The sequence below is a fragment of the Gopherus evgoodei genome, chromosome 4 (genome assembly GCF_007399415.2).
Source record: "Gopherus evgoodei ecotype Sinaloan lineage chromosome 4, rGopEvg1_v1.p, whole genome shotgun sequence".
Lineage (NCBI taxonomy): Eukaryota > Metazoa > Chordata > Testudines > Testudinidae > Gopherus > Gopherus evgoodei.
Window position 1 is genome coordinate 84,239,363 of NC_044325.1, and position 20,157 is coordinate 84,259,519.

General features: G+C 49.0%; 1 protein-coding gene across 2 annotated transcripts in view; it reads right to left on the reverse strand.

Moving 5' to 3' along the window:
• TRIM44 (tripartite motif containing 44) overlaps positions 1-20,157 on the reverse strand; it is a 168,119-nt gene that overhangs the window by 15,434 nt on the left and 132,528 nt on the right. Inside the window, exon 7 of one of the 2 annotated variants that reach the window (XM_030560038.1) lies at positions 10,195-11,092. The exons of the other annotated variant lie outside the window; for it this stretch is intronic. The gene's annotated coding sequence lies outside the window, so the exon portion shown is untranslated. Of the gene's footprint in view, positions 1-10,194; positions 11,093-20,157 lie in introns of those variants that run through there. 2 annotated transcript variants of the gene reach the window in all.

Genomic DNA, 20,157 nt, shown 5'->3' on the forward strand with positions numbered 1-20,157 from the left:
AATCTTATTAAAATATGTAGAATCCGTTTGGCTCACATAAGGTTGAGCCAACGTGGCACTTCTGTGAAATAAGGTCGGGCATCACTGACTTAGGTGATGCACAAGCCTTCTCCACAGGGCTGATTTTCACTCACTCGTTGCTTTTTTGTAGGCGCAAATTCCAGAGTCTTGTGTGTTGCAGCTTCCCGACACAGGATGCAAAAGTGGGAGTGAGGCATGACATGCTGATGTTCTTATTTCCTTTGAGCAACAGATTCCTACAACTGACGCTGTTTGAATCTTCTCATTTAAACAATGTGAGCAAATGGGCCTATTCAGAGACTGTGCAACCAGGTGCATGCTGCCCTTCAGCAATATACAAGCTCCTAGAAACCATAATTAAATCCAGAAGAAAAGTAATGGCTCTTCCTACACAGCCCAAGTACAGGATTCCTGTGTTGAGGAGTTGAGCACTGAGTGGAAGGAACAACTTCTGCTGTGAATTCAGAAACAGGATAAATTCCTCTACTTGTTGAGCCATCTCCCAACAGGAAGTAAACTGTGGCTGTGAGCAGAGACAAGGAATTCCATAATGGCAGAAGGTTGGCCCCAAAGTGTTTGAGCATGAAATGGGTTTTCTTCTAGGGTATTTTGGAGAGAGTCAGATTTCTGCAAAAATGCAGATTTTTGGAGAGACTGAATTTTAAGCTGTATATTGTTTAAAATGTAACAGCACTGCTCTGCATTTCCATGCATCTTCCATATAGAGAGCTCAGTTAGGGCCTAAGTGAGGGTGCATAGGCTTTGTACTCACTCTCTGCACACAGGAGAATTCCACTGAGGGGATACAACTTGCCTCTCCACCACCAGGAACCTCAGTTTCCTGGCTGCTCTTTGGTAGTTTGGTGATTTGGCCCTCTGGCCACACTGGACGTCCTCCCTTTCCAGGGTAAGGAAAGTCTAAACATAAATCAAAACGAACCCTTGCAACCCTTGTGGGCCAAGCCTCTGCCTAGGGCCTGTGGAACTGGCAAGTCCTTCCCTCTTGCTTTCAGGGAGCTCATTCACCCATTATATTGGGGGTCAATCCACCCTTGGTCTTCAGCTTCCCTCTAAGTCTTTCCTCTCAGTCACAGGACTTTCCCACTGCTTCTAGGTGGCACTGTAGGAAGTCTGGATCCTCCTCTTACTCTAGTCTTTAACCTGGGACTGGATACTATGGAAAAGCTGTCCTTCCTCCACTACAAACTATCCTGCATCATCATTCCTGGGGCCACCTCCTACAGCTGTCTCTCTTTTTCCATGCCTTCATCGGCCACACCCACACAGGTTCCATTCCCAGCTCCCTCTCTGCAGGAAATCCCCCTGGTCTCAGCCCCAACTGGCTGACCCAGGGACAGAGCTGCCAAGAAACTACTGTTTTTCCCCAGGTCTTCTCCCAGGCCTCAGCCAGCTACTGTCCTCCCTAGCATTCTCTTGCTCTCTCTCCACTAAGGAACAGGACTTCCCTTTATCCTGTGTTTCCCATCCCAGCAAGCCTTGCTTCGGGCGCATAAGTTACATGATCCCTGAACTATAAGTCCCATGGTCTAATGGAGAACCAGAAACCAGTGAGGTATGCATTGGAACATCTTTAAAGGCCCAGATTACCCTGCAACATTCAACCTATGTGTGCAGAATACTGTGCATTTAAGGAGAGCAAAATATCAGGCCTGAGATCCATTGTGGGGAGCTGAATGGAGCCTTTGCCATTTATCTATAATCACTTCACCCTCCACTGAAATGCAGTCACCTTGGGGGTGGGAAGTGGCAGCTGTTTAACTGTGCACCAATATTATTGCAGTAGCTTAGAGAAGCAAATAACGAAAAACATATCTAACTTTAACTGCATCAGGAATGTGAGGACTGGAATGTTGCAAACCTCTCCTCCACCGCATCACATGTACTTCAGTCATGACATGCGAGTCCCTCCACTCATCCTGCAAAAAGTGGAGGCATATTGCACTACTTTCTAAATAGATCAGGACATCCTCCAAGCTGCCAGCCTGAGAACTCTGCCTATACTTGCCCCTCATGTAGATTTTCTCTGTACATCTGTTTGGTTCAGAGGCTTGTAAGTGAAATTTCATTTCATGTTTCTGAGAAAAATCAAGGCCTGGAGGAAGCAGGCCCAGCACTTACTGTTTTGAGGGCCCACTAAAAGCAAAACATCAAAGCCTCTTCAGGAGCTAAAAGAATGAGGAGTGCTTGTGGCACTTTAGAGACTAACAAATCAAGTTGACTGAGCCCCTGCTAAAAGAAATACTGAGTAGTTGGATTCTTTTTATTTACCTTCTTATCTATAAGGCTTTACAGTTCAGTTCACACGGGAAGGGGTGACACACACACATTCCTATACACCTCTCTCACACAGGAGGTTGATTGACTGACCCTCCCCTTCCTGCCCTGCACTTTTTGCCTTCCATGCCTGGCTGGGTCCCTGGGATGGACCCACCGCTCCTGGTACCATGTCTTCCTGAGGCAACAGGTGGAGGGCGGGGCACGCAGGGTCACATGCCCCTCCAGATTTCTGCCAGGCTCACACCAGAATGTGACCACCAGCAGCCTTCACTGTGTGGGAAGGAAGGGACTGGAGCGGCTTTCAGCCACAAGGGAGGAGGATGGGGAGGGAGAAGGGATGACTTGCTAGTGCCTTTGCAGAGCTCATCTCTTCTCCCCTCCTCCCCCGGGTGGCTGGAAGCAGCTTGTCCCTTCCTGCTCGCACAGTGTTGAAAGGCAGCTAACACCTCCAGGCTGCTGCTGGCAACTGACATAACCCAGCTGCCTCTGGCTACAGCATGTGCAGGAAGGGGTTAAGCCCTAAGGATGCATTGTGCACCAGAGCCCAGGGAACCTGACTCCAGAGGCTTCAGCAAACCCTAGCCAGAGAGGTGGCTCAGCAGGGGAGGGAGCCTAGGAGACAGAGAAGCCCTGTGCTCCCTGGAGCCAGGACCCAGGGTGGCAGGGGGTGTGTGTGGCAGTGAAGTGGGTACTAAGCGCCTGCCCTGGGAGCTGCTGTGGAGCCTGTAAGTTCAGGGTGTGAACAGGCTGGAAATCACTTTCCTCCACCACCATTCCAGAGCTTAGCTGAGGGGTGGAGAGGCATCCCGTGCCAGCTCTGTGCGGGGCTTTGGCTTGGGTCCTCCCGGTCAGAGGGTCTTGGGCTTTCCCGGGTTGCTGCCTCAGTCAGGGAAGGAAGGCACCAGCGAGCCAGGCTGTTGGTGAGCTGAGCTTTCCAACCAGGGGCTGGTTCTCCACACAGCGCTGGGAGTGGGATATGCCCTGCCAGGTGGGATACGGAAGAGCAGTGGCACTGGGAAGGGGGGAAGGGGCAAAGCAAGCAGAGGACAGTGAGAGGGGTAGCACATAAAGGGCTGACGGGTGGGCAGCAGAGGCAACACATAACTGGCTGCCACCTACCTGCACTCACCAGCAACCGCAGCTCGCAGCACACAGCCAGTGCTGGCCGAAAATGGGACGGGGGGAGGAGCAGGGCTTTGCTGGTCAAGAGCTGGCATGCAGAGGGGGGCTGCACTGATAGACCAGCAGGGGGAGTGGCCGGCCCCGCACACTGCATCTTCACCCCGCCACCAGCCTTGCACACACACACCATCATCAGCAACTGGACCCTCCCTCTTCACCACTAGTGGACAGGCAGGTGGCGAGCAGGGATCCAGCCAGCAGCTGGACCTGCCAGTTCGGGGGAGATAGAAAGTATGTGACAATTTGCCCATTTTTAAGAAAAAGTAGGGACACCCACAGGAGGACTTAAATATGAGACTGTCCCTTTAGAAACAGGACACCTGGTCACCCTAGTAATAACAAACTAAGCTTGAGAAGTATTTTTCCCACTTACACATTTTCTACCCACACTATGCGTTAGCATTGCACGCTTTACTCTCCTATACTAGTGGTTCTCAAATTTATTTGATCATACACCCCCTTCTGTGTCTGTAGTCATTTACACGACCAGGGCCGGGGCAACCATTTAGGCAGACTAGGCGGTTGCCTAGGGCGCCAAGATTTGGGGGCGCCAAAAAGCACCCCCAAATTTTTTTTAAGTGGTTGAGTGGCCGCTGCTCCTGGGATTGAGAGGGACTCGGAGCTGCAGGCAGCATCCGCAGCTGGCAGCCCAGGGTGTCCCCTGGGTCAGGGCGCCGCCGCGGCAGCCAGCAGCCCAGGGTTTATAGGGGGCAGGTTCTATATGTTTGCGGTGCTCGAGCACCAGCAATATTCAGGGCTGGGGGCCCTGCTCCAGCACTATTTGGAGCTTGGTCTCTCCCCCGGCCCTGCCTGGATCGGGCCCGGCCCCGACCCCCGCGGGTCTCCCCCCCACACCCCCGCCGCGTCCGTGCCTCACAGAAAGCAGCGCAGCACCTCTGCCTGCTTCTGCTGCTGGAGCAGAGCGGCTTCCAGCAGAATTGCTGTCTGCTGTCCCAGGGTCCTAGTGCCCCCCGTCTCCTACTGGCAGAGCAGGCTACCCTTACCCTGTGCTTCTGCCCTCGCCCTGAGTCTCTCCAACACCCCAAACCCCTCAGCCCCCCACACCCTAATCCTCTGCCTCAGCCCTGAGCTCCCGCACATGAATCCCTCATCCTCAACCCCAATCCTCATCCCCCTGCACCCTAATCCTCTTCCCCAGCCCTCAGCCCCCTCCCGCATCATGAATCCCTCATCCTCAGCCCCAACCCTCATCCTTCTGCACCCTAATGCTCTTCCCCAACCCTGAGCCCCCCCTGCAGCATGAAGCCCCCACCCTCAGCCCCAACCCTCAGCCCCCTGCGCTCCCTCCTATCCCCAAACTCCCTCCCAGAGCATGCACTCCCTCCCAGAGCGTGCACCACCTCCCCTTTCCCACACACTCCTTCCCACCCCCAAACTCTCTCCCAGAGCCTGCACCCCTCACCCTTTCCCACACCCACACCCCCAGCCTGCACTCAAACTCCATCCCAAAGCCTGCACCCCTCACCCCCTCCTGCACACCCACCTCCTGCCCCAGCCCGGAGCCTGCACCCAGCACCCAAACTCCACCCCAAAGCCTGCACCCCTCCTGCACTCTAATCCCCAGCCCAGGATCTGCACCCCAGACCTCCCCCCCTCAAGCCCGCTTCCAGAGCCTTAGGCAGGTGGGGGCAGAGTTCGCGGGTGGGTTCTGGGCACCACCAAAATTTCTACAAACTTGCCACCCATGCCTGGGTCAGCGTGCCACCGGCAGCCCAGGGGTTCCACTGCACAGTTGCTACTTCACTTCTCCCGCCTCCCAGGCTTGCGGCGCCAATCAGCTGTTTGGCACCGCAAGCCTGGGAGGAGAATTAGAGCAGGACAGCGTGCTCGGGGAGGACGCGGAGCAGAGGTGAGCTCGGGTGAGGAGGTACCGCAGGGCTCCTCGGGCCAGGGGGAGGGGAGCTGCCGCAGGGGCGGCGGGCACACTTCAGGGCGAGGAGCTGCTGTAGGGCTGGGGGGGGCGCAAGATGGAAGTTTCACCTAGGGCGTGAAACTTCCTTGCACCGGCCCTGTACACGATCCTCTCCCTGCTACCACCACACAAGTACATATACCACCACCCTCATTTCTGTGCAGCTGCTGACGGTGGCACTGCCTTCTGAGCAGGGTACCCAGCCAGCAGCCGCCACTCTCCTAACGCTTCTTATCTCCCTCCCAGAATACATTCCACACACCCACAAGCCGGCACACCCCCCAGTTTGAGAACCTCAGTCCTAAAGAAGCAGGAACATACTCTTTTGACAGTATCTCCTCTATAAACCAGGTGCTGTGTCCTGGAAGAAACAGATAAGAAGAGCTGCTTCTGCTGGCTGTTTCTGCCTTGGTCATCAGGAACAGTTAATTAACTTTATATAAATAGTCTCTTTCCTTTCCACTCTCTTGTACAGAGCAGAAGGCAGGCCTGCCACCTGTAATAAGGCAGATCACACAGACACACACCTCACTGATTGTGACAGTCTGATCAAGGACTAACAGCTCAGTTCAGTGATTGCTCAAAGCAGTGATGGACCTCTCCTGCAATACCAGGTGGTTCTATGGTAATCTCCCTTGCATCAGAGTCAGTGACAAATTCAAGATGTTTTTTGTATTATCAATATTTATATGTAGGGTAAATAAGCTGGTCTGTCAGTTGATTTCAGGAGTCATAAAATTACAACATCCTCCCTTCAAGGGAATGCCTTTCCTTTGTGGGAGGATATGTTGGTTAAATAAGAACATATCTATCTATGGCACTTATATGGCCCACATCACCATAGCATCTGGGCACATCACAACCTTTAATGTGGTTAGCCTCACAACATCCCTGTAAGATAAGGTACAAATGGAGAACCGATGCACAAGGAGATAAGTGATTTGCTCAGGGTCATACAGGAAGTATGTGGTAGATTTAGGAATTGAACCTTAATCACCAGAGTGCCAGGCTAGTATCTAACCACTGGACCAGCCTTCCTCTCCCTATGGGAAAGTCATAAGTAGGAAATATCTATCGGGGAAGATGTAGCAGGTTTTCCTTAATAGAAGAATCTACCCTAATACGAACCCCATCCTAAGACAGGCTGATCACCCATTGCTTTGGGAGCTGAGAGCACACTGCATTTTGTAACATTTTCCCATAGCATCATAATTGACAGACATTGCAAATTAACTCCATGAAGATAGGATTTTTACCCTTACTGTGCTGGTTACATTCCAACTGGAGAGTTACATTCCATGTACTCAGTATTCTTTCTTCAATTGCAATTACAGAAGCATTTTTTTCAGATTCTCTGCTAAGTTATTGTGTGGTGTTGCTGTGTGCTGTTGAAAAGCTGCTGCATTCCACTCTAGAGGTTGGATGCCTTTTGGTGATGGATGAAGTTATCTTTGAATATTCCTTACCTGCCTCACAGAGAGAGGCTTGGTCAAGGCTCAGTCTAGCAGACAAAGCTATAACACGATCCAATGGCTAGGTATTGAAGTTTGACAAATTCAGATTGGAAATAAATTGTAATTTTTTTCATAGTGACAATAATTAACCATTGGAACATCGCACCAAAGGTTGTGGTGGAGTCTCCATCACTGACAGTTTTAAAATCAAAACTGAATGTTTTTCTAAAAGATTTGCTCTAGGAATTATTTCAGGGAAATTCTATGGCCTGTGTCATAGAGGTCAGACTAGTTGATCATAGTGGTTCCGTTCTGTTCTTGGAATCTATGAATATTTATAAAATGCTATGAGATCATCATCTCTTCAGGGAAGGAATTTAAGTGCAAATATCAGGTAGATATAGAGAAAGCATTAACATGGACGGCTGACTGGAAAACTCCAGTATTCTAAGGTGCTATTACTGTCACATCTCTATTATATTTCTTTCCTATTTTTGTTCCTTCTCTGATCTAAGGCCTCCCCGACGCTAAGCAACTGTCATGGTCACATACTGCCATATACTTCCCATAGATGAAGCCCAGTTTTTGGGTGGAAACAGCCATTTTGGAATAGGATATGAAATCTGGAGTCTAAGGCAACTCAGCATTGGGCTAGATTATAAGATCTATCTAAATTGTACCTTTGTTCTTAGCCTCATCTCCTTGAACAGTCCACATTGAGGGGCCTTTTCCTCTAGTGGGACTCCCATCAGTGCTGCTTCCTGTTGAACAGCAAGGGTAATTGCTGAACAAAGTGAGACTCACACACAGCAGTCATGCCTGGCATTCAAATTCTGGCCTCCCAGCCATCCTCTTCTCATATCTGTTGTCTATGTACTCTGTGCCTCTCTCAAACCACCAGTAATGGGATTAATTGAGGCCACGTCTACACTATAAACTTACATCAGTATAACTATGTAGCTCAAGGGTATGAAAACCCTCTGAGCAATGTAGTTATACCAGCCTAACCCCCTGTGTAGATGGCACTATGTCGACGGGAGAGCTTTTCCCACTGACATAGCTACCATGTCTCGTTGAGATGGATTAACTACACTGATGGGAGAAGCTTTCCGAAGCGCTACAGTGGCTCAGCTGCAGCATTTTAAATATAAATGTCTCATAAGTGAGACAGGGAATGTTAGAACAGTTTGGGAGATGACGACCCTTTCTAATGGCAGTAAAATCTCAGCAACTGAATACTTGGCAGGCAAAGCCGGGTAGCTGCTCCATTCAGTGCGTACACAATAAAAATCCTCTACCTGCAGCCTCAGCTTCTTCATTCTTCTCTATATCTAAGCCAAAATGGGAACTTTGCAAATTCTTAAGCCCACAGATTTAGCTAACTCACTTTGGCCTAAGTGATATGTTATGGAAGATTAATCTAACAGCTGATCATCTTTCAAGAGCTGACAATGGTAAAAGCTTCCCGAGGGATCTTTCTGATCAGCCGACACCTCGCTCTTCTTAGTAACATGAGTCATCTCAAAGGCCCAGAGATCTAGTTATGTTCCCTGCCCCAGTAGGAGTGACTAGAAATTTACAACCTCACCATTCAGGAGAAGCAGAGGTGCTAAACTAAAATAAAGACCCAGGGCCAGATTGTGGTCTTGGTGACACTGGTGTAAAGATAGAGTGACTCTGACAATGTCAGTAGAATTACTGAAGCATCACTGAGATCAGCATCCAGCCCAAAGATGTCAGAGTGAAGATGATGGATGGGCTTCTTGGTTGGTTAAGTAGCTTGCACTGGAGCTCCCTCTGCGTGATTTGAGCTGGTGAGCTGCTTTATAAAGGCCCTGCAGAATTCAGCTTTGTCTTGGTTTAAAACTGAATTTGGGTCTTAATTTTCAGAAGGTGCTGAGCATCCACAACTCCATTTGCAATCAATGGGAGCTGTGAACATTGAACACCTCTGGAAATCAGGCCCTGAAGTCCTCTATTCACTCACAGAACACAGACAATAGCAATGCAGGCTTCCTCCATATGGCCTTGTGATACAGCATGGCCAGAGGGCAGCAGGTGAGGGTTAGAAGGGAGCCTTATTCCCTGTAAGGGGAAGAAAGTTTGCTGTAGTTTAATTAGAGCACCTGAAGCCAATTAGAGCACCTGAAGCCAGTCACATGATAAAAACCCCATCTTCAATCAGACAGTGTGGGAGTTGGAGCAGAGTGGAATTGATGCTGGAGCAGAGAACAGTTTGAAGGGAAGCAGAGGACAGTTTGGAGAAGTGCTGCGTGTAGTTTGCTACGTACTTTAGGGACGAAAGAAAAATGCAGAGCTGTTATTTACCAGGCTGCACGTGGCAATAGACTGTATAGGTAAGGGAAGCAAGGAGGGTCTGGGTCACGATGCAAACTGCAGGCACGCACACAACTAAAAATTAATTAATTAAAAGTTTTATTGGGGATAGTTACAAGGGGTAGGGGAGCAGCGTATGATTAGCTAATAGGGTTAATGGAACTTAAAACATACAATGGCTAAAGTATTTACTATTAAACAATATTTATAAACAAAGATGCAGTAAACAATATTTATAAACACGGATGCAGCATTTAGTAATAACCAATACTTACGAATACAAACCAACTCATAACAACCGGCAAACGTGGAAACTCTGCTTAAAACACGTGAGCTGAGAGAGGCTTTGAGGTGATCAGGCTCGGTTACGGGTGTGCACAAGGTACACAGGATTCGTTTTTCTTTCTCCTCTTCTGCCTGCACATGGCAGACCAGCCTAAAATACCCACTATGACATCATAGAAGTGTCATAGGGAATGGGGCCCAAAAACTGTGTGTGTTTGTTTCTGATTGGTACAAGCAAAGTTTACACCAAGTAAGGGAGCAGGTGCCTGAAAGTCTGGCTTCGCCCCCAAAAGGTGAGGAAATGCATATAGTTCAGAATGCCTTTAACACTGACTGACAAAGGAAGAGGCCAGGGCAATACCGGTATGGGCAAGTCTTTTAGGATGCAGACAGGAACTTATCTTAACACTGCGGTGAGCTAAGAAGTCCAAGACCCTAGGTAAAGGGGCACCTGGCTTGTACAGAGGGAGGGCAGGAAGCCCCCCACAAGGTGAAGGGCAGGAGAGGGAAGTAGCCCAGGGGAAGGAAGTGTCAGTTCAAGTGGTTCACCACTATCCTCAGGGCCCCTGGGCTGGGACCTGGAGTAGAGGGTGGGCTCAGGTCCCTCCCTCTCCACTCCCCTCCTCTAGGACACTAGTGGGGCAGTTAACATTCCACTGCAGGGGCAAGAAATGCTGCCCTGAACCCTCCCCAAAGAAGAGAAAGTGCGAGACCCATCAAAATAGTGCCGGCAATTTGCCACAGGCCTCATCCTTATTCTTGAGCAATCACAACTGGGGATGAGATAGGAGTTCAGCTTCCATGCCTTTTCAGCCAGGCTACTATTATCCTTGACCGCTACTGTCACTGCCAATTATGATGGGAACAAAAGCATTCTGATACTTGAACAATAGGCATCAGGCCTGAGAACTACCCATTCATTCCACATAACAAGCTGTCATCCAATAGTAATGACAGGTCACTACTGAGCTGGGTCATCTCTGAGCTAATGATCTAAAGGGGAAAGTTTTCAGCCTCTTCCTGAAGCCCCTAGGCAGCTAGTTCCTGGCTCTGTCTTTTACTTGTTACAGTGGGTAACGGAAAGGTTTTTTGTAATATGCACATCTTTCCCATTCTCTGCGCTTGAAGGTCCCAGTTATCACAGTAAAATATTTCTGAGCCTGGAACAGTGGCATTTCTCACATCAGCTATTTATGTACTTGGACTGTAAATGGCTCAAACCAGGCACGAGATATTTCATGGCAAGATTTTGTGAAATGGTGTGAAAACCAGCTACTCTGAGTCTGCCTTGTTTACTTATTGCTCCTTTTTCTTTAAGTGCTTGCCAGGTTGCCTTCACTGCAGCTATTTTCTTTTCTTGTTCATTATTTTTAAACTGTGGGTTTGAACCTTTGCACGGAGCTTCCTCCCCGAATGACAGTCAAGAAGGAATTGGCTCTGTCTCAGTCTCAACACGTGTGTGGGCAAAAAATGAAGGATCATCTCACTCCCTCTCACACCATAAAGCCTGAACTGCAGCGTTCCAGCACAGTATGCCACGGAGCAGCAATCAACAGGTGCTGACTTCATCCCCTTGCAGGACCTGTGGGAACAATAGATGCAAAGTGCTTGGGAATCTTTTGGACAAACTGTAGGGTTTTATCATCTGCTTGGCAGATTGCCTCTGACTCCCTGTCTGAGCAAAAACAGTATTGCTGTGAAAAAAAGAGGAAAGGCTAATAACTTCCATGGGAAGATAGGGATGTATACCTTCATGTCACTGTGGGAGGTACTCAGATACCATGGTGATGGCTGCCATATACAAACCTAGCTATCTGCAGCTGGTTCAGTAACAGCAGAAGAAAGCTCTATTTTAATCACAGAATGAAATGCCAGGGGTGCTGCTCTCCAGGAAAGCAATCTCGTTTGTATAGAACCCTAGGAATTCACTCACTCTCTAATCAAATCTTAGGCATCTGCCCAAAACACAGCTGTCACCGTTGTCACTGGCATTTTTTTTTGCTCCCTTTTGCCTGCCCAAACTTTGGAGGTTTTTAAAGGCATGTTGCCAAGTTGAAAATTGAATGTATTGCTAATAACTTATATTATTTACAGTGACAGAGCAAAGGGTGAGAACATCCCCTCCATGGGGGGATCCCACATCTGCACAGAAACACCACCACCATCGCACTGTACCCCCCTTCTCTAGCACCCTGCTGATCCCCCTCTGCTGGGGCTTTGTGTAGAAGTTCTGGTTGCAGGTCTGAGAGGAGGCTGGGCAGGGGACCAGACTCACTGTGGTACCATCTCTTCCCCAGCCTCAGCATTTACACATGGAGATCCATCTGAGAGTTAATGCAACCTAAAACTGGAGTCACTGCCTTTGGATCTCCTGAGCGGCTACCGCTCAGTAATTGCAGGGAGCTCAGCCAATGAAGACATGTTCCTATGGGACCCATTCTGCCAGGGAAGGAGGGAGAGGATGTCAGCAGGGGAGAGATGGATTGGAATTACAAGTCAGCCCCTATTAATTATTAGTAATACTGCAGTAGTGTCTAGGAGCACCAGTCCTGGACCAGGACCCCACTGTATTAGGCACTGTAAAAAAAAGAACAAAAAGTCAGTCCTTGCACTAGTGCTTAATTTGTAATGAAAGAGGTACTGGGGCTCAAGCATTTTTTTTTACATTCATAACTGATGCAGCAAGCCCAGAGGTGCTGGGGCTATAAACTGCCAAGCCTAGAGGTGCCAGAGCTCAGCTCTGGCAACCCTGGCACAAATTAAGCACTTTCCAGAACCAAAGATCTCCCTCAATGAGTCTGGGAGGAGATCCCTTCCCCATGCCTTAATATGTGAGTTAGGAAACCTTGCTTCTCCAAACCCTGATGAGTCCCTCCCCCCTCAAAAGGAGGTGATTTACAAGGAACTCCTCAATGTCAGCCTGCTTGCCTCACTAGTCCCCTCCAGTGGTTTTCTCCTTTAAGGGAGTGATCTGGCCCCAAACAGCCCCACTAAAACTACACTTAAAGCTACATTACTGAGAGTTAGCAGTGCAGGGGAGGAATGATTGTAGGACTTAAATGACCTACCGGAATGTTTCTATATAAATGAATAATAGTTACTCATAATGCCGTTCTATGTGCAAGAACAGCTGACCTCATGGTACAGCTTAAAGGTCATCCTTGACTTCTCTTGCTGTTGAAGGCACCTGACACCTTCCAAAATTGACCCTAAGAGTTTAACTTCCTGCCATTCTTTGTACAAGCTCTCCACAGATAAAATCCCCCTCAACTGAGGACTGAGCTCTAGGAAATTCATTATGTGACTAGGAACATTGTGGTCCTAGAAACTGACAGACAGCATTACTGTTGAAAGCTCTCAGTATCTCAAGAATAGGTTGGTCCAGTGCCCAGCTTGCCTGAAATGCTGCTCCTCTCAATAACACTTGATAAATGGTATGCATCTGCGTTCCTTATCAGTAGCACTTGACTAAGAGGACTGCTTGCCCCTGCTCGTCAAGGTAGCTCACAGATTTACTCTGGGCTCTAATGAAGACACAAGGCTGGTGACACAGGGTTGCCAGAGCCTTGTCAAATACTCTCTGCTATAGTCTCATTCTGGGGAGGAAGCAGAGCCAGTTGGGAAAGTGTTGACACCAGGGAATTTCCTTATCTCGTGACTTTCATGGATCTAGCTGGTACCAGGCATTAGGGTCAAGGCTTAATGTACAAGCATTGTACATCTCTTTCAGCAGAGAGAGCAGTTGCTGCAGAACAGCTTGTGAGCATTGGGTAGGAACATGCACATCTTCTATAATTTACTTGACAGCCCTGCTGTGCTGCTTTCCTTTCTCTGCCACAGTTTTCATTAAATAGATAATATAGATAGAAATAAGGTCAAGTCCTAGTTACTAACAGGAGAAACACTGATAAGTGTATTTCCCTAGAACATGTTTGGATGGACAGAGTCTAAATGGTATGAAGGAGCCAAGATTCAGTCCAAATCAGGTTTTGAAATGGATGGATAAACAGAGAGAGTGTGTGTGTGTGAGAGAGAGAGACAGAGACACACACACACACACACACACACACACACAGAGTGAGTCAGCCTTGCTCAAATAGTGTTGATTTTTTCAATGCTTCAGCATGGTGCTGCCTCTTTGCTGCTAGAGGTCCTGTTTTTTGGGTGAGATGTAAAACAAAGGGCCAGACTGCTTAAGAATTCCCACAGAACTTTTCACAAGAAGCCCTTTGCATGCTGGTTTCCAGGACACAGTCTCTGCTCTTACATTCTCCCTATAGTTTGTTGGAAAGGGTAATCTTCACTTCCTGTCCTGAACTGTCAAGCAACGTTCCTAAACTCTGTTAAAAGGTTGATGAGCAGCATGCACAGTAATTGCAACTGTACATGCAAATGTGGTAATTGCACAGGCAAATAACTAAATCAAGTCAGTTGCTTTTATAGCTGAGGTATTACTACCACATACTTTGTTTAAAAATCAGCTCTACAGTTTCTAAAGGAACCTAAGATGTACAGAGATTAAAAGCATTACATAAATACAAGATCATTATTACTGGCATAACTGCTTTATCTGATCCAGTTGTTATTAACCATCTGAAGAGTTGTGAGGTGCCTCTATGAATGCTGTCAAGTCATGAAGCATAAGCTGTGGTCAGACCAGTACACATGAACGTGCATTTGGTCATGAGAACTTATATTCAGATTCATTAGTGGTATTCATGTCAACTAAACAAGCAGGACAGCTTGGCTTGCATTTTTAACTCCCCAATAGATACTTAATGTCTCAGACTCCTAGACTTTAAGATCAGAAGGGAACATCATGATCATCTGGTCTGACCTCCTGCACATTGCAGGCCACAGAACCTCAGCCATCCACTCATGTAATAGACCCCTGTTGTTGTCAGTAGCTATCGGTGTGGTGCTCTGCTCTTGTACGATAACAGTTGGCTGCATGTGTGTTCCTTCTGTGTGCTGTCCTGGCTCTGCGCAGGTAGCTGACACAGCAAATCCCGAGAGAACTCCCAAAGACCACAGACTCTACTTAGGTACGAAGGAACCCGAGCCACGTTTGTTGTCAAATGAAGCACAGTAATAGTTTCCTATAGACTCTACAGGACATTCTACAAATATGTGCCCCCTGGCAATGGACTCCACTCAGTCAGTGGCTGGACTTTCCACTGCCCCCTAGGCTAGACAAAGATGCGCACTCCGGGACCTACTTTTATACAGTTACAGGACAGATTACTCATTCCTCGTGACGTATTAGGTACAGCCCCTTGGCTCGTTACGGTGCTGTCTCCCCTTCAATCATGTTGTTCCAGACAAACAGATCTATCTATCATGCGGTCCTGTCTTTAAGATGCACCTGCCTGTTCCTTGTTATGTCTATGAAGTATCCTGATGTCATCTTGGCACAAGTTCCTCTTCTTGCCACTTCTGTGAGTGAGGCCTGCCTTTGGCTCACAGCCCAGCTTTTGCTCAGCCATGCCTGGAAGTACTTTGGTTCAGGCTTCAGGCCCCAGACTAGGCCTCTGACACAAGAGTTTATGTTTCAGGGTCTCATCTTACTACACCTGTGACGGTGCAGGACTGACCCCATGCAGCGCCTCCTGCTGGTTGTCCAGGGAATTAGCGTCTTCAGCCTCCAGAGCACCCTCTGCAGGCCGGTGTCCCGCTGCTGCTCACCCTCATGTCCCTCGCAGGACCCAGTGCCCCTTGTCTTTGGGGTGATGCCCCTTGGCAATACCCCCGCAGTCTCAGGGTCTCCCCACCCAGGGGAACCCCCAACCCTCTATCCCCACCTTGCCTCAGTCATGGGCTACTGCCAGTCACCATCTAGCACCTGCTCACTGGGGCAGACAGCAGTGTAAAAGCCACTCATCATAGGCAAGGGGAGTTTGGACCTGCTGCCTCTGCCTATCCGTGGGCTGCCCCCTGCAACCCCAGTACTTAATTGGCCTTCTACTAGGCTGTGGGGGGGGGGAGTCCAGGCCAGAGCTCCCCAGCTCCCTTGGCCTTCCCTCAGCCCTGCTCCATCCCAGGTATCTTCTCTCAGCTCCCTGCAGCCAGGTCTCTCCCTCTTAAAGTTTCCCTCATACCTAATACGTCAGGAGGAATGAGTAATCTGTCCTGTAACTGTATAAAAGTAGGTCCCAGAGTGCGCATCTTTGTCTAGCCTAGGGGGCAGTGAAAAGTCCAGCCACTGACTGAGTGGAGTCCATTGCCAGGGGGCACATATTTGTAGAATGTCCTGCAGTAGAAGGCCAATTAAGTACTGGGGTTGCAGGGGGCAGTCCACGGGTAGGCAGAGGCAGCAGGTCCAAACTCCCCTTGCCTATGATGAGTGGCTTTTACACTGCAGTCTGCCCCAGTGAGCAGGTGCAGGGAGCAGAGGGAACTCAGGCCCGCTGGAGCTCACAGCCCCGCCCCCTTACCACTCGGCTCTGAGCAGGGCAGAGCTCAGGGGCCCTGCCGGAGACACGCTGCAGCTGGTCAAAGACGTGCTGAGGCTTCGGGTAAGGAGGGAGCTGGTACCCCTGACCTTTTATAAGGGCCAGGTGGGCCCTTATCAAGCCAGCTACAGCTGTGGCTGCTTTCCCAATCAGCCCAACTTTCAGAGCTGCAGCCCTCTCCAGGGCTGCTTCAAGCCCTTCAGGGCAGGAGCAGGTGACCACCCCGCTACAAATCATGGTTTAAAGACTTCAAGTTACAGAGAATTCACCATTTGCACTAGTTTAAACCTGCAAGTGACCCATGTCCCGTGCTGCAGAGAAAGATGAAACAGAGCCCCCACCCACAGAGTTTCTGCCAGTCTGACCCAGGGGAAACGTCTTTCTCGACCCCAAATACAGCAACCAGTTAGACCTTGAGCATGTGGGCAAGACTCACTAGCCAGACACTTAGTTCTCTCTTCCATGGACTATAGACTTTATGTTACCAACATGTCAGTCTTCCTTTACTTTCTCTCCTCTACATCAGATCACTGGACTATTTTCACTAGTATTCCCACTGGTCTTTCCTTAGTCTCCCTTTAGGTATACAGAATTTGCCATAACAGACTCCACTAATGGCCCATAGAGCATAAGAGACCTGCTACTGTAACCAGCTAGTAGAGGAATCCTTCTTTAACTCAGGCGATCGAGGCCTGAAAGTTAGGACCTCAAGGGATAATGTTCTAGTTTCAGCTTCCCATAAGTGATATACAGTAACTGTGTCTGATTGACTTGTTACAATATCTGGCAACTTCCCAGAAGAGTCCTAGCCCATTCTGTACAGAAGGGAGAATGTTCCTGCAGAGATCAGCTGATTGCCTGTTGCCCCACCCACACTACATGAAACATGTTTGTGACTCCCATTAAATTTTTTTCCTTAGCTCGGACAATGGAAAAGTATTGTGTTAAGAAACAGAGTTATAAACCTGGTAGATACCAAAGCCAAACTAGTAGACCAACAGCACTGGACTGATCAGTTTATCTTGCAGATTGCCAGTATGACCCCTCAGTCCTTGGCCTCTCTGCTACAATTAGTAGCATGGGAGCCAGTTAACAACAGCTGTAGTAATGGAATTTTTGTTATGTGGATCCCAGGTCATCAGAAGCTAGACTGAGACATCAGCTCACTTCACACTGGTTCCTGTGTGGTGGACCTTGGAGTACGTCTACACTATGGGATAAATTCGATTTAACATAAACTGGTTTTATAAAACAGATAGTATAAAGTCGATTGCGCGCGGCCACACTAGGTACATTAATTCAGCGGTGTGCGTTCATGGTCCGAAGCTAGCGTCGATTTCTGGAGCGTTGCACTGTGGGTAGCTATCCCGTAGCTATCCCATAGTTCCCGCAGTCTCCCGCGCCCCTTGGAATTCTGGTTTGAGTGCCCAGTGCCTGATGGGCAAAAATCATTGTCGCGGGTGGTTCTGGGTACAGCCTCACCCCTCCCTAAGTGAAAGCAGCAGACAACCATTTCGCGCTGTTTTTTCCTGGGTGAACTGTGCAGACGCCATAGCACTGCAAGCATGGACCCCGCTCAGATCAACATAGCGATCGTGAATGCTGTAAACACCTCACGCATTCTCATGCAGTCTATGCTGAACCATGAACTGCAAAGCCAGGCGAGGAGGCGGTGGCTACGGCAGCGCGGCGACGAGAGTGATGAGGACATGGAAACTGAATTCTCCTTAATCGCGGGCCCCTGTGCTTTGGAGATCCTGCTGGTAATGGGACAGGTTCTACCCACTGAATGCCAATTTTGGGCCCGAGAAACAAGCACAGATTGGTGGGACCGCATAGTTTTGCAGGTGTGGGACGATTCACAGTGGCTGCGAAACTTTCGCATGCGTAAAAGCACTTTCATGGAACTTTGTGAGTTGCTTTCCCCTGCCCTGAAACACCATAATACCAAGATGAGAGCAGCCCTCACAGTGGTGAAGCGAGTGGCAATAACCCTGTGGAAGCTTGCAATGCCAGACAGCTACCGGTCAGTCGAGAATCAATTTGGAGTGGGAAAATCTACTGTGGGGGCTGCTGTGATGCAAGTAGCCAAAGCAATCACTAAGCTGCTGCTACAAAAGGTTGTGACTCTAGGAAACGGGCAGGCCATAGTGGATGGCTTTGCTGCAATGGGATTCCCTAACTGTGGGGGGGAGGGCGCGATAGATGGAACCCATATCCCTATCTTGGCACTGGCGCACCAGGCCACCCAGTACGTAAAGCACAAGTGGTACTTTTCAATGGTGCTGCAAGCAATGGTGGATCACAAGGGACCTTTCACCAACATCCACGTGGGATGGCCAGGAAGGGTTCATGATGCTCGCGTCTTCAGAAGCACTGCTCTGTTTAAAATGCTGCAGCAAGGAATTTACTTCCCAGACCAGAAAATAACTGTTGGGGATGTTAAAATGCCTATAGTTATCCTGGAGGACCCAGCCTACCCTTTGATGCCATGGCTCATGAAGCCATACACAGGCAGCCTGGACAGTGGTCAGGAGCTGTTCAACTACAGGCTGAGCAAGTGCAGGATGGTGGTAGAATGTGCATGTGGCCGTTTAAAGGCGCGCTAGCGCACATTATTGACTCGCTCAGACCTCAGCCAAACCAATGTCCCCTTTGTTATTGCTGCTTGCTATGTGCTCCACAATCTCTGTGAGAGTAAGGGGGAGACCTTTATGGTGAGGTGGGAGGCTGAGGCAAATCACCTGGCCGCTGATTATGCGCAGCCAGACACCAGGGCGATTAGAAGAGAACACCGGGAAGCGGTGCACATCAGAGAAGCTTTGAAAACGAGTTTCATCACGGGCCAGGGTACAGTGTGACTGCTATGTTTGTTTCCCCTTGATGAACCCCACCCCCTTGATTGACTCATTCCCTAAGCAACCCACCCTCCCCCTTCGATTACAGCTTGCTTAAGAAAATAAAGTCACTATCGTTTAAAAATCATGTATTCTTTATTAAAAAGCTCATTATAAAAAGAGGGAGAGAACTGGCAAGGTAGCCCGGGTACGGTTTGGGATGAGGATAGGAGGGAAGGAAAAGGCCACTAAAATCATTTCCATATAATGACAGCCTTTTGGTTGGGCTGTCCACGGGGTGGAGTGGGTGGGTGCACAAAGCCTTCCCCCACGCGTTCTTACATGTCTGGGTGAGGAAGATATGGAACATGGTGAGTACTGAGGGTGGTGACACAGGGGCTGCAGCGGCACTCTGTGACCTTGCTGCTCTTCCTGAAGCTCCACCAGACGTTGGAAGATGTCAGTTTGATCACGCAGCAGCCCCAGCGTTTCATTCTGCCACTGCTGATCTTCCTGCCTACACCTCTGATCTTCCTGCTGCCACCTCTCATCTCGAGCGTCTCTCCTGTCCTCACTTTCACTGGCATCTTTCCTGTAATTTGATACCACGTCCTTCCACTCATTCAGATGAGCTCTTTCATTGCGGGTTACTTCCATGATTTCAGAGAACATTTTGTCTCGCGTCCTCTTCTTCCTCCGCCTTATCTGAGCTAGCCTTTGGGATGGAGTAGGGAGGCTTGAAAAATGTGCAGCGGCATGAGGGAGGGAAAAAAGGGAGAGAAGTATTTAAAAAGATACATTTTACAGAACAATGGTTATACTCTTTCACAGTGAACAACACTAGTCACCTTACACAGCACATGTGATTTCACCACAAGGTCGCATTTTGCATCTTAACTTTGAGTGCCTGCGTTCTGGTGTTACAGATCTCACAGACGCAGGTCCAGGCATCAGAATTCAGCTTGCATGCGGCCATGGTAAGCCATTGTCTTTCGGCTTCAGCAGCCTTCACTTCCATTCACAGAAGCCACCCCCACCCCCCTTCCAATTCTCTAGGATGATTGCTTTACCCCCTCCCACCACCGCATGGCTGGTATCGTGGAAGATCACTGCTAATCACCCCCCTTCCCCCCACCGTGTGGCTGGTAGCTGGGAAGATCCCTGCTAGCCAAACGCAAGAAAGCTCAGTGCTATCCTTCCTCCCCTCCCCCTGCTTGGCTACATGCAAGGAAGGATTTCTTGTAAGCAACAGGCAAACACCCCTGTAGGAAAAAGGCCATCTCTGTCCCCTTAATTAAATTCCTGAATTTCAACCAGGTTACCATGAACGATATCACTTTGCTGAGGATAACAGAGCA